The 20,301-nt window shown below is 38.1% G+C and overlaps 1 long non-coding RNA gene across 1 annotated transcript in view; it reads right to left on the bottom strand.

Moving 5' to 3' along the window:
* Positions 1 to 982: 982 nt before the first annotated feature.
* The window catches only part of LOC105485482 (uncharacterized), a 40,885-nt gene continuing 21,566 nt past the window's right edge, over positions 983 to 20,301 (bottom strand). Inside the window, exon 4 of the long non-coding RNA XR_989594.2 lies at positions 983 to 1,123. This is a non-coding gene — a long non-coding RNA (uncharacterized lncRNA). The remainder of the gene's footprint in view (positions 1,124 to 20,301) is intronic.

The raw sequence follows: 20,301 nt of genomic DNA on the forward strand, positions 1-20,301 counted from the left end.
TGTTTCAGTTGATGAAAAAGTTTTGGACATAGTGGTGATGATTGCAGAACATTGTAAAGGTAATTAGTTCCACCGAAATGTACACTTAAAAATGATTAGAATGAAAAATATTATTTTATATATGTTTAACACGATAAAAATTATTTTAGGCCAGGCACAGTGGCTCACGCCTGTAATCCCAGCACTTTGGGAGGCCTAGGTGGGTCAGGAGTCCAAGGCCAACCTGGCAACATGGTGAAACCTCATCTCTACTAAAAATACAAAAATTAGCCAGGTGTGGTGGCAGGCACCTGTAATTCCAGCTACTCAGGAGGCTGAAGCAAGAGAATCACTTGAACCCAGGAGGCGGAGGTTGCAGTGAGCTGAGATTGTGCCATTGCACTCCAGCCTGGGTGACAGATCAAGACTCTGTCTCAAAAATATATATATATGTATATAATATATAAAAATATATAATATAATATATATGAACTATATATGTAATATATAATTTAGTATATATTATATTTATATATAAACTATATATAAATATATATATTTTTAAGTTGGACATTGGATGTTGAGCCTCTAACTAGTTTATCTTACTGCAGCATGAAAGAGCAAATGCATCAATAGCCAGATTTTCAGAAAGTCCCTGATTGGCATTGGATAGGCCAGCTCAGAGAACTTCTTTCTCTCTAAACACTACCCTTTCTCCTTTCATCTGGTTCCATGGGCCTTTTAAACTTTCTGTTTCTTCTCAGAATTCTCTAGTGTCCTTCAATTTCAAAGCTACTATGTTTTTCCTCGACATAACTTCTAAGCCCACTCTTACAAAGGTGTTTAGCCTCTGGCATGGCTTATGAAAATACAATCTCATCTACCACCATTTCCAGTGCTTCATAGTAGGATGAAGGTGTCCCAAGGTAGAGTAGTGATTACAGTTTCTCCCTAAATAGCTTAATAATTATTATAACACATAGCCCATCCCATACTGCAAAAATTAACTGTCCTGGAAAAATGAACTTTCATTGGTTTTTCTTACACGATCACGGCTAACCTGATAGCATCATTCTTACACGATTTTGCTGGTATTTATCCTTTTCTTCACCTTCAGTTATGTTGTAATGATCTCTTTCACCACCTCCACTGACAGAAACCATTTCTCTTGTTTAACTCCTCAATGATTCACGTAGGGGTTGGGGAGTGAGATGGCAAAAAGAATGGGAAGGGCAAATGGTATATATATGCTTCCAAAATAAAATGGAAGGATACAAGATGAAAGTAAAAATACATGGGTTAATAATGGAGAAGAAATGAGATATTTTTTAATGGTGAGTTGAGATGGCGTTGGAAAGATTGGCTGAAGATAAATAGAAATATCAAGGTGGAAAAGAAGTCAAGAGGATCAGGTAGCATGGTCTCAATCATCTGTAAGCCAGACACCCTGTATATCACTGTTCAGCAAACTGTGAATCCAAATTTCTCCATCTTGCCAGCAAAAAGAATCATTTGTCCTTTATTAACATTAATTCAGCATTTATATGGGGTTTGTTTGTTTTGTTTTGTTTTAAAGTCAGGGTCTTACTCTGTCACTCAGGCTGGAGTACAGTGGCTTGATCAGAGTTCACTGCAGTCTTGAGCTCCTGGGCTCAAGTGATCCTCCTGATTCAGCCTCCTGAGGCTAAAGACTACAGGCTTCAAGCTGGGACTATAGGCACACATCAGCACACCCAGCTAGAGACGGAGTCTCACCATGTTGCCCAGGCTGATCTTGAACTCTTGGCTTCAAGTGAGTCTCCTGCCTTGGTCTCCCAAAGAGCTGGGACTACAGAAATGAGCCACCACACCTGGCCTAATTGAGCATTTATATGTAACATGCTAGTAAGATGGAAAGAGAAAAATTACATTTGGCAAAGTCTGGCTCCTGAAGATCTCAATGGCTAGTAAAGGGGTGAAGAGTAAAGAAATAACTTCTATGCCATCTAATAAGTGCAATTATATATATATATATATAAATATATATATATATATATATATATATATATATATATGCTGTTATATGAACATAAGGAAGGGAATACCTAGCTCTGCCTGAAGGAGTCAGAAAAAGCTTTACACAGCGGTGACATTGGCTTTGCATTGAAGTATGAGGAGGAGTTTGCTAGGTAGAAAAGGAGTTCAAGACATGGTAAACAGAAAGAAGAATGTTAATTAGGGCAAATAATTGAAAGTTTAGTGTGTCAAAACAAGACTAGTAAAATGATTAGTGAAGCAAAATCATAGGTTTATGCAATGCTTCGGAAGGCAATTGTTAGGCTAGGAAAGCCAGAAACAGACTATGAAAGATTTGCAGGTTAAACTGGGATGCTGGGATAAACTTGTGAATGGACATCAAAGAGCCAGCAAAGTTCTAAGTAGAATCAGGTCGATTTTTAGATAACTCTGGTAGCAACATGGAGTGTGATTCAGGGTGTTGAGAGAAAGGCGGGACATTATCACAACAGTATAGGAGAAGTGAGGAGCAAAGACCCAAGGGTAACTAGGAGGATAGCATCTTAGAAGACTGGAAGTTTGACTTAAAAGGCACACACTAGCAGATTGGGAGAGGAAAAAACAAAACAAAACAAAACAAGACCCATCGCTACTGTCTTCAAGAGACCCATCTCACACTTACTGATACCCACAGGCTGAAAGTAAAGGATTCACTGTTGTTGGTTTAAAGTCTGTTTTATCTGATATAAGAATAGTGACCTCTGCTCTTTTTTGTTTTCCATTTAGCATGGAGGTTACTGTTCTCATATCAGATAAAACAGACTTTAAAGCACCAACAGAAAAAGGACAAAGAAGAACATTACATACTGATAAAGATTCAATTCAACAAGATTTAACTTTCCTAAATATATACGTACTAAACACTGGAGAACACAAATTCATTTCAAAAAATGCTTGTAGACCTACAAAAAGACTTTGTCACACAATAATAGTGGGAGACTTCAACACCCCACTGACAACGTTAGACAGTTCACTGAGCAAGAAAACTAACAAAGAAAATTTTCACTTAAACTCAACACTTGACCAACTGGACCTAATACACATCTGCTGAATACGCCACCCATCAATCACAAATTACACATTATTCTCACTGGCACACAGAACATACTCTAAGATAGACCATACGCTTAGCCATAAAACAAGTCCCAATAAATTCAAAAAAATTGAAAGGACGCCAGTCATCCTCTCAAATCACAGTGTAATAAAGACAAAAACCAATACAGATCTCTCAAAACCACACAATTACATGGGAATTAAACAGCTTGCCCCTGAATAACTTTTGGGTAAACAATGAAATCAAGGCAGAAAAAAATATTCTTTGAAATAAATGAAAACATAGACACAACATGCTAAAATCTATGGTATGCAGCAAAAGCAGTGTTATGAGGAAAGTTTATAGTGCTAAACACCCACCTCAAAAAGCTAGAAAGATCTCAAATCAACAATCTAACATCACACCTACAAGAACTAGAAAAGCAAGAGCAAACTAACCCTAAAGCTAGAAGAAGAAAATAAATAACTAAAATTGGAGCAAAACTGAATGAAATTGGCACACAAAAATCCATACAAAAAAACAACAAAACTAAAAATTAGTTCCTTTAAAGGATAAACGAGATTGATAGAACACTAGCTAGATTAACAAAAAAGAGAAAATCCAACAAAGCACAATCATAAATTACAAAGGTGACATTACAACTGATCCCACAGAAATACAAAGGATCCTGAGACTATTATAAACACCTCTACTCATACAAACTAGAAAATCTAGAGGAAATGTGTAAATTCCAGGAAACACACAATCTCCCAGGATTGAATCAGGAAGAAATTGAAACCCTGAACAGCCCAATAATGAGTTCCAAAATTGAATAAGTAAGAAAAAACCTACCAACCAAAAAATGCTCTGGACCAGATGGATTCACAGCCAAATTCTACTGGGTGTACAAAGAAGAACTGGTACCAATTCTACTGAAACCATTCCCAAAAATCAAGAAGGGGGGACTCCTACCTAACTCATTCTGTGAAGCCAGCATCACTCTGATACTAAACTGGCAAATACAAAACAAAAAAAGGAAACTACAGACCAATATCTCTAATGAAAACAGATGCAAAAATCCTCAACAAATATGAGCAAGCCAAATCCAGCGGCAAGTCAAAATGTTAATTCAGCATGATCAAGTAGGCTTCATTCTTGTGATATAAGGTTGGTTCAACATATACAAATTAATAAATGTGATTTACAACATAAACAGGATTAAAAACAAAACCATATTATAATCTCAATAGATGAGGAAAAAGATTTTGATGAAATCCAACATCCCTTCATGATAAAAATCCTCAAGAATCTTGAATCAAAGGGGCATACCATAAAATAGTAAGTCATCTATGACAAACCCACAGCCAACATTGTACCAAATGGGCAAAAACTAGAAGCATTCCCCTGAGAACTAAAACAAGACAAAGATGCCCATTCCTACCACTCCTAGTCCACATAGTAGTGGAAGTGTTAGCCACAGTAATTGGGCAAAAATAATAATAATAGTAATAATAACAACAATAATAATAATAAAAGGCAACCAAATAGGAAAAGCAAAAGTGAAACTATCTCTCTTTGTGATAGAGAGAGATACCTAGAAAACTCTAAGGACTCCACCAAAAGGCTCCTGGAAATGATAAACACTTTGGTAAAATTTCAGGACACAAAATCAGTATATGAAAATCAGCTGTATTTCTATACACCACTAACACTCAAGCTGACAGCCAAATCAGGAACACAATCTTATTTACAATAGCCACACACACAAACAAAAAAATGCTTAGGAATATATCTAATCAAGGAGGTGAAAGATCTCAACAAGGAGAACTATAAAACACTGTTGAAAGAAACAAATGACACAAACTGGAAAAATATTCCATGCTCATAGATGGGAAGAATCAATATCATTAAAATGGCCATATTTCCCATTCCATTTTTTCTGCAATCTTACCAACATCTGTTTGTTTGTTTGTTTTTTTATTTTTTTAGTAATTTTTTAAGTAATAGCCATTTTGACTGGCATGTGATGGTATCTCATTATGGTTTTCTTTCATGTGCTTTTGGCTTCTCTAAAGAAGACATACAAGCTACTAACAAACATATGAAAAAATGTTTAACATCACTAATCAGAGAAATGCAAATCAAACCACTTTACTAGGTCAGCATAAGTAAGAGAATTAGTTGTTTATCTTAAGTGAATTAATGCAGGAAAAGAAAACTACATACCACATGTTCTCACTTAGTGGGAGCGAAACATTGGGTAGTCACGGACATAAATATGGCAACAATAGAAACTAGGGACTGCTGGAGGGAGAGGGGCGAGGGTTGAAAAACTAACTATTGAGTAATATGCTCAGTACCTGGGTGTCAGGATTATTCATACTCAAACTTCAGCATCACACGACATACCCAGGTAACAAAGCTGTACATGTACCTCCTGAATCTAAAATAAAAGTTGGAAAAAAGTTACTATAAAAAAGTTATTTAAAAAGTTACTATAACATTAAATTTTAAGTAAAGAAGGCTGAAAGTTTGGACAGAACTTGAAAAGAGAAAACTCTTCTCTGACGGAAGACTAAATTCAACTCAGGTCATGATGTGTTTGAGAGGACGATGTATTCATTAGACAGTTAAAAGGGGATATCATTAGACACAAATAACCTTAATAAATTCAAAATCAAGTGCATCTCAAATGCTCCACTCATCCTCCAGTTGGTGTCTTTTCCAAAAAGAAAATGAGCTTGATTTGGTATAAATTACTTTTAGTGGCATAGATGTCATGAAAATGGATGCAACAATGGGTAGTGACAATAGATGACAATGAAGGACCACCACTTTTTTTTCACAGTTTTCTAGCCATCTGCTTAACAATCTGTTTAATAATAAAAATCAATGGTTAGCCTAATTTTGCATCATTTTTAGAAATTGTCTTTTGCCCTTTTTGGAAGATTAATACAACATTAGACATCTCTAAATGTCTTCATTTTGTTATTGACCATTATTCCTTCAAGATAAATGATGACAGTCTGGCTTCCCTGCATGTCTTCTCACAGCCCAGGGATATCATCCATCTGGGGTGGAGATTCGATCTTATTAAAAACAACTAATTCTCTTACTATTCTGACCTAGTGAGGATTGCCATTCCCTTTTAATGTTATTTATCTGGGCTTTCCAATTTGAAATTATTTTTGTGGGCAAAGAATATGAAAACAAAATAGGACTTAAATAGTTTTGCTTTCTATTTGCAGTCGACAGTCAGCATTACACCATCTGTTTCATTCAGGTCAGAAACATGCCTTGTTTTTGTGTCTCCAACACGTTAAATCAAAATTGAAATGTTGCTGTCCTTGGTATTTGGTGGCGTCTGGGTACATTTGTGCCTGCAGTTTTCCTAACACTGGTATTATTGATTTCTGCCACTCTTTTGTATTCCCTCTTAGCCGTGGGTCCCTCCTTCTGTGTTTTGTGAATATGCTTCCTGTGGGTCCTTTATATAAACTCCTCTTTATATCCTCATTGAAGTCAGTTGTAATTGCAATGTCAGAGAAATGCTTTTTACACTTTTTTTTTTTTTTTTGCCAGTTACTATTTTTAATAGTGGAATTAATACCTATCTTTCCTCTTCACTGTTTTTAGTCTGATTTCCCGAAGTCCAGTTTGTAAGTCTGATAATAATCAGCATCCTTGACCATCATAAACACCAAGAGGATAGGATCACTTTCTTTTAAAATTCAGATCACCATTACTTTACTCATATGCTTTCTTCTTTGTTGGTCATAGTTAAGCTCCAAGTAGCAATGCATTGTATTCTCAAACTTCTGAGAGACTGAATTATCTCCAAGACAAGAGGATACTAGTGCTCTGTATTTGTTGGATAAGATCTCCCAGCAAGATGGATTAGAGCATCTTGAGATGCTCCCATAGCGATGCTTGGAGTGCTAACCCAACAAATACAAAGCACCAGTACCTTCACCCTCCCATCAAATCATCTTGCTTCCATGCTGATCATGAAGTTTCCATTAAGAAATCATCATCTGTGTTTCTTTCCTGCATAAGTGTTCAACAATGCCCACTATCTTTTGTCCTTACAAAAATGTTCCATACCATTTAATTATTAATTTAACAAATCCATATTAAGAATATGTACAGTGCTATATTAGCTTGTGAGGGCTGCCATAACACAGTACAACAGACTGGGTAGCTTGAACAACAAAAAATTCATTTTCTCACAGTTCTTGAGGCTCAAAATCTGAGATCAAGGTGTCATCAAGACTGGTTCTTTCTGATGATCATGAGGGAGGATCTGTTCCAGGCCAGGCCTCCCTCCTTAGCATGTAGATGGCCGTCTTCTCCCTGTGTCTTCACATCATCTTCCCTCTGTACATGTCTGTATCCAAATTTACTCTTCTTAAAAGACCACAAGTCAGATTGCACTAGAGCCCCCCTTAATAACTTTAATAGCTTCATTTTAATTTAATTGACTCTGTAAAGATCCTGTCTCCAAATATGGTACATTCTAAGGTACTAGGGGTTAGAACTTCAGCATATGTATTTTTGTGGGAACATCATTCAGGCTCAGAGTGGTCTTATGTGCATATACTATAAGCCAGGCACGGTTCTAAGCCCTGGGAATATAGAAGTGAATGAAACAAAGTCCCTCCCTTCATGGACTTTATTTACACTCCAGTGGAAACAGGGGAAGACAAACAATGAACAGTAAGTATATGCTGTAATGCCAGTAAACAGTATTTAGAATCTAAACAGGGCAAAGAAACAGAGGGCACCAGAGAGGGGATGGAGCTGGGAGGGTTGTAATTCTAAATGAGGTCAGAATGGAACAGAGAGAGACATGAATAAAGAGAGGGACAAACCACCTAGATGTGCAGGAGACCTGCCTTCTAGGCAAAGGGAACAGCACATGCAAAGATCCGAGGCAGGATTATGGTAGGCATATTCAACAAACAGAAAGGAAGCACCCTGAGTCAGGAAAAGGAATGGCAGTGTATTAGTCCATTTTCACACTGCTGATAAAGACATACCCAGGACTGGGCAGTTTACAAGAGAAAGAAGTTTAATTGGACTTACAGTTCCACATAGCTGGGGAGGCCTCACAATCGTGGTGGAAGGCAAAGAGGAGCAAGTCATACCTTACATAGATGGCGGCAGGCAAGAAAAAAAAAAAAAAAACAGTTTGTGCAGGGAAACTCCCGCTTTTTTAAAACCATCAGATCTCTTGAGACTCATTCACTATCATGAGAACAGTATGGGAAAGACCCACCCGGTGATTCAATCATCTCCCACTGGGTGCCTCCCACAACACGTAGGAATTCAAGATGAGATTTGGGTGAGGACACAGTGAAACTATATCAGGCAGGAAATGACATCATACGTGTATGGGGTCTTGTAAGAATTTGAATTTTGGCTGAGCATGGTGGCTCATGCCTGTAATCCCAGCACTTTGGGAGGCCGAGGTGGGTGGACTGTCTGAGGTCAGGAGTTCAAGACCAGCCTGGCCAATATGGTGAAAACCCATCTCTACTAAAAACACAAAAAAATTAGCCAGGTGTGGTGGCAGGTGCCTGTAATCCCAGCTACTCGGGAGGCTGAGGCAGGAGAATGGCATGAACCCAGGAGGCGGAGGTTGCAGTGAGCCGAGACCGCCCCATTGCACTCCAGCCTGGGCAACAAGAACAAAATTCTGTCTCAAAAAAAAAAAAGAAAGAAATTTGAATTCTATTCTCAGTGTTATGGGAAGCAATTTGAGGGTTACAAGCAAAGAACTGTTATGAGAAAAATAATTGTACCATACCTGGATTTAATGAGATAAAATTCACAACCTCTTTTGAGAATTATAGAGAATCCCTGATAAAATGCTTTCTTAAACAACTTTCTGGTACACTTTATTGAAATTAGAAATTCCTTCTGAAAAAGAAATTCATCACCCATCCACCTGACTATGGGTCTTGTGATGGTCTGACCGTCTTAAGGTCCTTACTTAAACATTCATGTAAAATATCTATTAAGCAGGAGACTTTGAGCTGACTTTTTCAAAAGCATCTTCTCTTATTAAAGTTTGAAATTGAACTTTGACATATGCTTGTCATCAAATTGTCTAAGAAGTTGCTTGAACAAATAAAATCATTTTTGAAGGATTACTGTAGGTTCAGGATAACTCACTGTAGACTTGCCATTTGGATGTTGAACTTATTCTATTATACCTGTTTCTTTTGCATATTCCAGGCATAGTTCTCTTAATTGTGCTAGTTCCTTTCCAATCTAAATTTAATACTCAGGTCCTCTGTCTCTAACATAATCTATTTAAATTTCAAGAAGATAAATGATTACAAAATATCTGAAAGCCAAAGTAAGTCCATTTCTGATACAAACTGACCTTTCTGGAATAATAAAAAACCACCTAACTCCCCTCCTCTGTCTTATGACTTCCTTCTTTAAAATCTTAGTTAAATCTATGCTAAGAGCCAACAGCGATTTGAAGACAGTGAAACCAATTAAATAAAACTGATAATCCTTTTCCTACTTAAAAAAAAAAAAAGGCAAAAAGACTGTTACACGATTTACCTTTTCTGAGCTAAGCATAACATTAGTATTCACTAAGGGAATCCCACCAAACTTCAAGGAGAAATCACACTGCCAACAGAAGTCATTTCTTATATCATCTGGCAGTACGGAGTGTTTTGAGTCTCAAATTTTAAAGTAAGTCTTATTAATGAAAAGGGACAAATTAGAAGTTTTGAGATATACCAAGGCTCTATGGGGTTTTGTTTTGTGTATGTATACAAAACATAAAATTGTCTCCTAATAAAGGAGATACAAAACCCAAAATTTTTTTAAAAGTCAAATGAAATCCAGCTCTATTTCACCAAAATGGGCAAGTACAATGTTAGCCATTATTGGAGCTTTCTCCCTCCCCAGGGGCTCCATAATCCTGGGAACCAGGTAGAAACAGGTTCCTGGTTGCCATCTTTTACCACACCCACCCTCTCAACTTTGTTTATCAAAGAGTAAGTACCTGTTGGAAATATGCATTTATTGCCTAGTTGAGATTTTATTTATTTATGAAACCCACAGGGGAAAAATGGATGAGGGATACAAAGAATGGATAGAAAGGGAGGGCAAGAAAGAAGAAAGGAAGGAAAAAGGAAAAAAAAGACAGAGAGAAAGGTAAAATTGAGCATTTTGATAAAGAATCAGTGTATGCAAAGTAGTTTACACTCAAGAGATTATTTACTTTAAGATAAAATTACATGAGTATATTGCAAATTAAAAATTATTAGTGCTACATTAAGCAACTGGGAAATTAGAGGCTTGCACTGACAGGCAGCACACAGACTAAAAATTGGAACCTGGAAATTAGTAATTAATGTCAGAGTAATGATGCATTTTCTTCCAAATGAATTGTACCATTTTTTGCCTAGATATTTCAAGCCTTCTGTATGCAATGTTACTGATAGTCCTTGTTAATTCCAGCTAAATATATGTAAAATGTATTATACAATATACCAGATCCCCCTCTATTACTAAATTTCTAAGTGAAGAGCATCATAGAAAATGCTTTCACATTATGGCTCATTTTTATTTGATAGCTTTTATTTAACAATCAACTTTTCACAGACTCATCTTAAATTTGATATAGCCCATATTACAAAGAATATTTTCATTTTTGTCCCCTCAGCCCTCCATTAAAATCTGCAGATCACTGTGGGTAGCAGCATCTGAGCAGGAAGCATGACTTCGCATGCACCATCCTTCCTTGAGTTCAAACATTCTGTATGACGCACTGCTGTGATTTCCTGGAACCTGGCTTTCTCCCTCCACAAAGCCATATATGTGGATATTCTGGGTCATAAACCCATGTGCATGAGAATTGGGGCTGAACGAGGTTACGAGGTCAAAACAAAGATTGTTCTCCCATATACACTGAATGCACATAGACCCCTCTGTCTATGCCCAGAGACAAATCCATCTGAGATAAACCAGTGGAATTCAAATAAACATTTATTACACTGTTCTCAAAATTTTAGTGGACTGAAATTAAAAATAAAAACCTAAGTTTAAATGCAGGATCTTAGTAATAATCTTAAGACACTTTATTTGAACCAAGTCACTTGGCATATGACAGGTTAACTGAAATATTTGGAAAGGTTCAGAATAAGACTGCCAGGCTTAGCCTAGCTCAAATTCTGAGGATTTTCTTATATTGACTAAGGAATTAGGAATTAATTATCCACTTTCAAATTTCAAGGTAATTGCAAAGTAGAGATACTGAAAATAATTACTTAATTCATGTGTTGTCAGTCACCCAGAGTTTCCTGGAGCTCCAACTGTACTGGTTCCATGTCAAATTGGGATTTAAGCCAATCTCTGCATGAACACTTAATTATTCCCCCTTTGTTATGCTGTAGAAAGTTAAGTGGTAGATTCAGTGAACTAAATAGCCTTGATAAACACTACCAAACTCATTTTAAAAATCAATAAGAACCAAGCAGGCATTTCTACTGGACATTTAAGTGAAAATTTAAATGTGAGCCAAGCGTTCTTCTTGTTTTATTCATGTTAATTATTTCAATGTCATGTTTATAGCCTGACTAATGTTACCCTAACTTGATTTCTGGCATGAGACATAGTCAGACAACCTACAGCCCCAGGCCCCCAAATTAGAACACTCTCTCCAATTACAAGGGACAATTTATGGTTATGTTTCATAAAATAATAGGAGGTTCAAATCTCCCTTCCACCCCTGTCTATCCCCAACTTTTTTCAGGACAGTTGTTCTCAGAGAATGACACCAACCATTAATCTCTGCAGCCAACAGTTGCAGATGCAAAAAAAAAAAAAATCCAGCACTGGGAGGCCAGATGCAACAATTTATTCTTCACCTTGGAAAAAATATCTCAACATGCTCTACATCACTGGACCCCTAAATTTCACTGAGGTAGAATATAATCACCTGATGAGTTCTTACTGCCTGCTGCACAGATAAAGCCAACTTGCCAAGACAGTGGCATTGCAGTAAAGAAAGAGTTCAATACACACAGAGCCAGCTAAGCAGAAGGACAGGAGTTTCAGCTGCCCTGAAAATTTGGAGGCTAAGGTTTTTTAGAGATACTTTGGCAGGCAGGGGGCTGAAGAATGGGGAAGGCTAACTGGTTGGGTTAGGGAGGAAATCATGGGGAGTCAGAGCTTGTCTTCTTGCACTAAGTCAATTCCTGGGTAGGAGCCAAAAGACCAGATGAGCCAGTTTACTAGTCAGGGTGGTGCCAGCTAGTCCATCACAATGCAGGGTCTGAAAAATACTTCAAACACCCTTCTCAGGTTTTACAATAGTGGTGTTATCTATAAGAAAATTTGAGGAGGTTAGAAATCTTGTGGCCTCCGGCTGTGTAACTGCTAAGCCACAATTTCTAATCTTGTGACTAATTTGTTAGTTTTACAAAGACAGTCTTGTCCCCAGACAAGGAGGGGTTTGTTTTAGGAAGGGGCTGTCATCAACTTTGTTTCTAAGTTAAACTACAAACTAAATTATTCTAATAGTTTATCTGGCCTATGCCCAGGATGGACAAGAACAGCTTGGAAATTAGAAGCAACATGGAGTGAGTTAAGTCCTATTTATTTTCACTGTCATAATTTCTATGTCAGATTTTTCTCACTGCTGTAATTTTTGCAAAGGCAGTTTCAGGAGAGTTCCTGAATTTTAGTCATATTTATTTCCTACTTCTGACATGCAAATTTCTCATCAATAAGTATAAAGTAGCTGCTACTTCTTGCTCACCAGGTCCACTCAGCTTAATGTCATCAGTGTAATGGACCAGTGTGGTATCTTATTGAAGGGAAGGGCAATGGGCAATCAAGATCCCTGCAAACTAAGTTACAACTTAGGACTGAACTGTTTACATACCCATGAGGTAGAAGGTGTATTGCTGGCCTTGCTAGCTGAAAGCAAACTGCTTCTCGTGGGCCTATGGACAAACAGGGAGGAAAAAGCAATTGCCAGATTAACAGCTATATAACAAGTACCAAGATATGTGTTAATTTGTTCAATCATTGAAACCACATCTGGTATAACAGCATCAATTGGAGTCATAACTTGGTATAGTTTACAGTAATCCACTGTCATTCTCCAAGATCCATCTGTCTTCTGCACAGGCCAAGTAGCATAATTGAATGGGAATGTTGTGGGGATTAGCACTCCTACATCATTTAAGTTCTTGTTGGTGGCACTAATGTCAGCAGTGCCTCCAAGAATGTGGTATTGTTTTTGATTTACTATTTTCCCAGATAGAAGTAGTTCTAATGGCTATCAGGTGAGACCCAATGTGGGGATTCTGCCAGTTGCTCAGTATGTTTATTCTAATTATGCATCTGGCACTGGGGAAATAACCACTGGATGGGCTCAGGGACCCACTGGACCCACTGTGAGACTGACCTGACCTAAAACTCCATTGATCACCTGAGCCCTATAAACCTCTCCTCTGACTAGAGGGACACAGTGATGTTTTGGGTCTCCTGAAATCAATATCAGTTCAGAGCCAGTGTCCAGTAGTCCCCAAAAGGTCTGATTATTTCCTTTTCCCAACACACAGTTACCCTAATAAAAGACCACAGGTGACTTTGGGAGAGGCTGGGAGAAAGATTAACAGTCTAAATTTGTAGTAGTGTACCAAGGGCCTTTCTGGAGGGGACCTAACTTCTCCTTTTTTCAATGGTTTCTGGGTCTATGAACTTGCTCAAGTTTGGCAACTGACCGAAGGGCTATGATTCTTTGCTTTTGCAGTTTGAGTTAGACTTTTGTTTACATGACCTGGAAGTTTTCTGCTTACACAAATCAAGAAAGAATTTAGTAGGCTTCCTATCTGTTTCACTTCTAGGAATGCCATGATTACTAGCCAATGCCGTAGGCCTGTGCAAATCAGACTGTTCTGACTACTGCTTTGACTCTGCTATTACAGTAACCAGACCCACTGTGCCTTTGGTAGTTGACTGCCACCATTTAGCTTCTGCCACACCAGAATCCCAGTTGCTCCCATTGATTTGGGTAATTTAACTGAATGGCTATGGTTCTCACTGTAAGGTCTGGTGTACAAAGAAGACATCTATTTCTCCTCCCATATTTATTTCTCAAAGTATTTTTTGGTGAGGATATGTCTCTCAGACCATCCCAGTGTTGGTGAATAGGTCTTAAATTACAAACCCACTCTAACATTCCGATCTCCAAAAGCCTTTGAATTATCTTCTCTACATTAAACCAAGGCAGAACAGGCATTTCCAATTTTCTCACAGTGGAACATCTTTTGATCCATGTCTTAGCCAATAAACCAAACAACATGTGAGAGCCCTTTCTAACTCTCCAAGCTGCAGTATTAAATGCAGAATCTCTGCTTAGTTAGCTTCTATCAATAAATTCAGCCTGATCTAACTTTATGTTCCTTCCACTGTTATCCAACACCATTAATATCTGTTTCCACATGTATGCCTGAAATTCTACTTATATACCTTAGAAACCTCAACTAGTTATTTTGAAATGTAGCACATTACCTCATGCACGGCACTTTGTACCTCATCTTTATGGGTCAACCGGGACTTGAGTCTCATTATAGGACTAGAACAAAGAGGATTGATATGGGTGGGATCTGAAGAGAATCCGCACTGTCTTGTACGGCATCTGCCTCAGCAGAGACCATTACTGTTTTCTCAGGGAATGTGAGGTAATCTTCTCAGCGTGAAGTGAAAAGGCCACTTTTCACTGGGTGGGATGCTACTTTTGCTGGGAGTCGGGGAGCTACTTCCACTAGCAAAAAAGACTCATCAGAATTTAAGGTCTTAATGCCCCCAACTTTAGAATATAATGGACACATGAAATTATCACCTAGCTTTAAAAATAGCATTACCACTGCAGTTGAAGCCCCCTGGATAACCACTATTCAGATTGTTATCCCTTAAGTGCATCTCATTATACTTTTCACAATTGTCCATGCATACTTTCTATAGAAGGCGTTTGTGTGTATGAAGGTTATAATAGTGCATATATATTTGGCAACATCCTCTTTTCCCTCAAGAGTATGTTTATAGGTCATATGTGGGTATTTGTAGTTGTTACTCATTTTTCTCCACTATTGTACAATATCTCATTTTATTTGAATATACCACAATTTACCCATCCATTCTCCTGTTGATGAATGTTGAGGTTATTTCCAATTTTATATTCTTACAAACAATTCTTCCACAAAGACTTGTGTCTTTATCTCTTTCTCTAAGGCAGAGACACTAAGTCAGTATGCTGAGCACTTGGGGCACAGAGGGGTTATAGATGCACCAAGGACTGTATCTCTCCTGCCCCCACATTGACTAGGTCAGGGCTTAGGTTGACCAAAGCCCATCAGTGTTCCATTCTATCCAGGCTGCTTCCCCTATTTATGCCAGTGTGTACTATGAAATGAAAATCTAAATAACCTCAATAGGGACACCAAGAATGGAAACCAGATGTGACTGTCTACATTCATATGACTTTACTATTCTACTTCATGAGCATTACTTTACTTTCCCAGATATCTCTTGTCCAGGCCACTGCTTTGATTGTTCATGACACAGCTTCCAAGCAGGCCCACTGACTCTTCAATGGAAAGTACCAACAGTCTATGCTCTAATATTCTTTGAATATCTTGCCTCAAAATCCTTGCCTTGCTGTTTCCACCAATCCTAGACTGTTGTGTCATGATCCTTACCCAATCTTAATAAAATCCCTACATTGAAGTACTTAGTTTAAACCAAAATTACTATCCTCAGTAAATTCTCACCATGCCTTTCCCCTTCAAAGATACTGTCAAAGTTCTGTATAGGTGTTAAACAATAAACTAAGCTTTGTCTTCTCAACAGGTTGTATTTGGGGAGCTGTCATTCACTTTCAATAGGAACACTCATATTTTCAACATGTGACAGAACAATAAAAGCTTTGAGAAACAAGCCTCTGATGATATCCCTTCCCCATCTAGGATACCCCCTTCTCTCATTTTTATCTACCCTTCAGTTGGCCATTTTCAAGCATGAACTCAACTCCAGTCTCCTCTGTGAAAGATTCTTGGAAAATTTCACATTCTGGTCTCCTGTCCTATTTGTAAACTCTAGAGGCATGTCAGCCTGAAGCCAACCCCAGTGACTGGCCATTCTCTCTATATAAATGCTCTTCAGTGTTTCTGTGCTTTTGTATATATTTTCTTGAAACTTAGACCCTCTTTCTCTCCTATGTCAGCCTGGCCAACCTCACCCTTCAAGATTAAGTTCAGGTGCCACGTCATCTGCTCTTTGAAGTCTGATAAATGCCTCCTTCAAAAGTTAGGTATTCATTACTACTCAGCCATAAAAAAGAACAAAATGATGTCTTTTGAAGCAATGTAGATGGAGTCGGAGGTCATTATTCTAAATGAAGTAAATCAGGTATGGAAAACCAAATACCGTATGTTCTCACTTAATAAGTGGGAGCTAAGCTATGGGTATGCAAAGACATACAGAGTGGTAAAATGGACTATGGAGACTCAGAAGGGGGAGGGAGAAGGAGGGCAAGAGATAAAAAACTACATATTGGGGACAATGTACACTACTTGGGTGACCAGTGCACTAAAATCTCAGACTTCATCTCTATGCAGTTCATCTGTATAACCAAAAACCACTGTACTCCAAAAGCTATTGAAATAAAAAATTATTTTTTAAAAAAAGTTAGGTATTCCCTTTACTCAGCCCCCCAACCATCCTGTGTTTTCCTCTATTATAGCAAGCATCACATTGTCCTGTAGCTGTTTAATTATCTTTCTTCCCCAGAAGACAATAAGTCCTTTGAGGGCTGGGATTTGCATTGACAACACCTATCACAGTACCAAGTACAGGGTTAGTAGTCAAGAAATGTTTGCTGAATTAAAATGAAATGAAATAAATTAGATTTACTTCAACCTATAGAACAACTTCAGCTTTCTCAGGAAAATTGTGGGGTTTTTTATTGAACAGAATTCATTGATAGATAACTGTGGTTTCATTTATATAATTCTATCAGACTTCTGTCATAAATAAGTTCACAGATTAGGGAAAAGGTCTTTTGCCAAATTCCATGCTCTCATCTTGGTTGATGTATTATCACTGAATACCACATAACTGCATTTGAGGCAGGATGAACGAATCCTTAGGAGCATGACCTGATATGCTCTTCCTTTTTCCAGACAACAGACTCACTGGTTGTTTGGATGTATATATTGTTGCCTGAGAGGAATAGAGGAAACATGATGACCATCTAATGCAGTAAGCAATCAAGAACAATCTCCCAAGTCAGTGTAAGTGTAAAAATATAGGACAGGCAGACAAGGACCTGGCACTTTAGTTGGTGCAAAATATTGGATGCTGGAGAGAACATTCAAGAAAAAACTATGGAGTGATGAACTATTTGGAAATATATCGCATGGTTGGTCAAGAGTAGAAAGGAGATGGAATCAGCTGTCTTCCTGAGTAATTGTTTGCAGCAGGTCATTTTTTTTAAAGGAAACAGTGTGGGAATTCATGATGAGGAATAGCTGAGACAGAACATTTCTACTCCCCAGATTTATTTTGCAGCCTATATCCGACTAAAGTTGGAGAAACAGAATTACATTCCAATTAAACTGCTCTCTGTAAAGATAATCAGCAAAAAGGATTCATCTTGGCTGTAAACGTTTAGGAATTATGTACAGTTACTCCTAAAGTAGGAAGCTCAAGACTAATAAGGAATCTCCCAGCAACTGTTAGATTATGGTCCATCAATCTCGTTTCACCATTATGGTAGCCAAAACAACTAGATCAATAACTTTAAAGTCCAACTCTTTGTTGTCTTGGAAACAGGAAGCCTTACTCCTGAATGGAGCTGATCAATTTCTCAGCAATCAAATTGCAAAGAATGCTCTGACTAGAATGTATGCTTGTTAGTTTTTGGACACAGTAATTAGAATTCTAGGCAGATTTTCCTCTCACAGAAGGTTAAGGAGACTTCACCAACACAAAGGACTGAGGTGTTATATATTTGAAATTACTCATTTTTCTATTTCCTTTGTAGCTTCCCAAAGTCACAATTGCTTTCAATAAAGTTGCATGTTTAATTGATTTCTCTGAAACTAATAAGATTGGTTATTTCACTCTAAGTACTAAAGGTAATGATTATAAATATAGCATTTGAATCACTTGTCATGTATATACAATTTCTGAAAAAAATTATAAACATCTTTCTTACATTGTGTCCTTTTTAAAACAGCAAAAATATTTTGAGAGGGTTTAATTTTGAAGTGTTAAGCAACTTGCCTCAGTCTTACACAGGAGATCATGAGTGAGAATTTGAATAAAGGAAAATGTTAATGAATCTGTTGGAAAGCAAAATGAAGAAAACAGAAGGTTTAAAGAGAATGTAAGTGCTCTTTAAAATAGGAAGGAATAATTTTAAAAGCAAAATAACTGAGGAAAATGATCTCTTTCCTCCCTGAAAGCCTAGGATTGAAAGAATTACAATGAGTGAATAATTATGAGAGAGAACCAGTGAACTTCCAAACAGGTGTACCCATATTCTGCCTCATTCTTCCTCTTATGTTAGAGGAAATGACCCTCCTCCCAGGCCCATTCATGTACCCATGCTTTGGAAAACTCACTTTCCCTCATCTCTGGGACCTTCTGTCTTCTATATAAATCAACCTCTCCCTTTCAATTGGATCCCTCTCATCAACAATTATACATGCCCATAATTAAACCATCTTGAGAAAAAAAAAAAACTCTCATCACTCTATAGCCTTTAATTTCTCTGCTGCTTTTCACAGCCATTCTCTTAAAAGAGTTGTCTAAACCACTGTTTCCATTTTCTCACCTTCCACTCACTAAAAGTCACTCCTAAATGGTCTCCGTGACCAACATGCCATGGCATTTAACTTCCAAGTCAACAAATCCAAAGGGCACATTTTAGCATTTAGGACAACATGTGACACTCCCTCAACTTAAAACACTCCTTCCTTCAGATTCCATGACACCCCACTGGCCTGGTTTTCCTCCCTCATCTCTCATTTCCTCCCTCATCTCTCATTTTTTTTGACTGCTTTGCTGTCTCTTTTTCCTTTGCCAGTCCCCATGGTAGAGTTCCTCAAGACTGTGCCCTCTACCTCCTTTTTTTACTCTTTGTTCTCTCCTTAGGCAATTCCATCTAGACCCATGCTTTCGCCCATCATCTCTAGTCTCTAAGACTCTCAAATACATACTGCCACCCAGACCTCTCCTCTGAGCTCTCAAACAAGATGCCTAATTCCAACCATGAAATCGCTAATCAAAAGTCTTGGAGGCAACCCAATCTCAGTAGCTACAAGGCAAAACTCATGGTCTGACCCTAAAACCTAATGCCTAATTTCAGTGAATGGCACCAAGCCAGATAATAAGGTTTGGATTTGTGTCCCCACCCAAGTCTCATGTCAAATAATAATCCCCAGTGTTGGAGGTGGAGCCTGGTGGGAGGTGACTGCATCCTCGGGGTGGATTTCCTCCTTGCTGTTTTTGTGATAGTGAGTGAGGTCTCATAAGATCTGGTTGTTTAAAAATGTGTAGCACTCCCCCCTTTGCTGTCTTCCTCCCGCTGCAGCCACGTGCCTGCTTCCCCTTTGCCATCCACCATGACTCAAAGTTTCCTGAGGCCTCCCCAGCCATGCTTCCTGTATAGCCAGCAGAACCCTGAGCCAATTAAACCTCCTTTCTTTATAGATTACCCAGTCTCAGGTCAGGTATTTCTTTGTAACAGTGTAAGAACAGACCGATACACCAGAATCTTGGCTTCAGTATTTTTCAAATATGTCTACTCCTTATTATGTCCACTGCTTCTCCCCTCACCCAAGCTGCCACCACCTCTTGCAAAGTCAACTACTAAATAGTCTGCCTGTTTCTTAACCTCCTCCAGCACATTCACCACATATCAGCCTGAGCGATGTTTTCAAAACCTAAATCTGGTGATGTTGCCCCTTACAACACCATTTTTGACTCCCCACGAATTGCAAACTAATGATCAAAATTTTTCATGTAGACTAAAAAGTCCAGCATTTCTGGCTCTTTCTTACTTTCAATCATCAAGTAATACCATCCTTTACCTTGTTCTCTATTCTGTAGCCCCACTGACCTTCCTTCAGTTCCTTGGGCTCAGCAATTTTCTTACACCACAAGGTTCTAACACATGCCACTCCCAT

This window comes from Macaca nemestrina, chromosome 1, assembly GCF_043159975.1.
Source record: "Macaca nemestrina isolate mMacNem1 chromosome 1, mMacNem.hap1, whole genome shotgun sequence".
Lineage (NCBI taxonomy): Eukaryota > Metazoa > Chordata > Mammalia > Primates > Cercopithecidae > Macaca > Macaca nemestrina.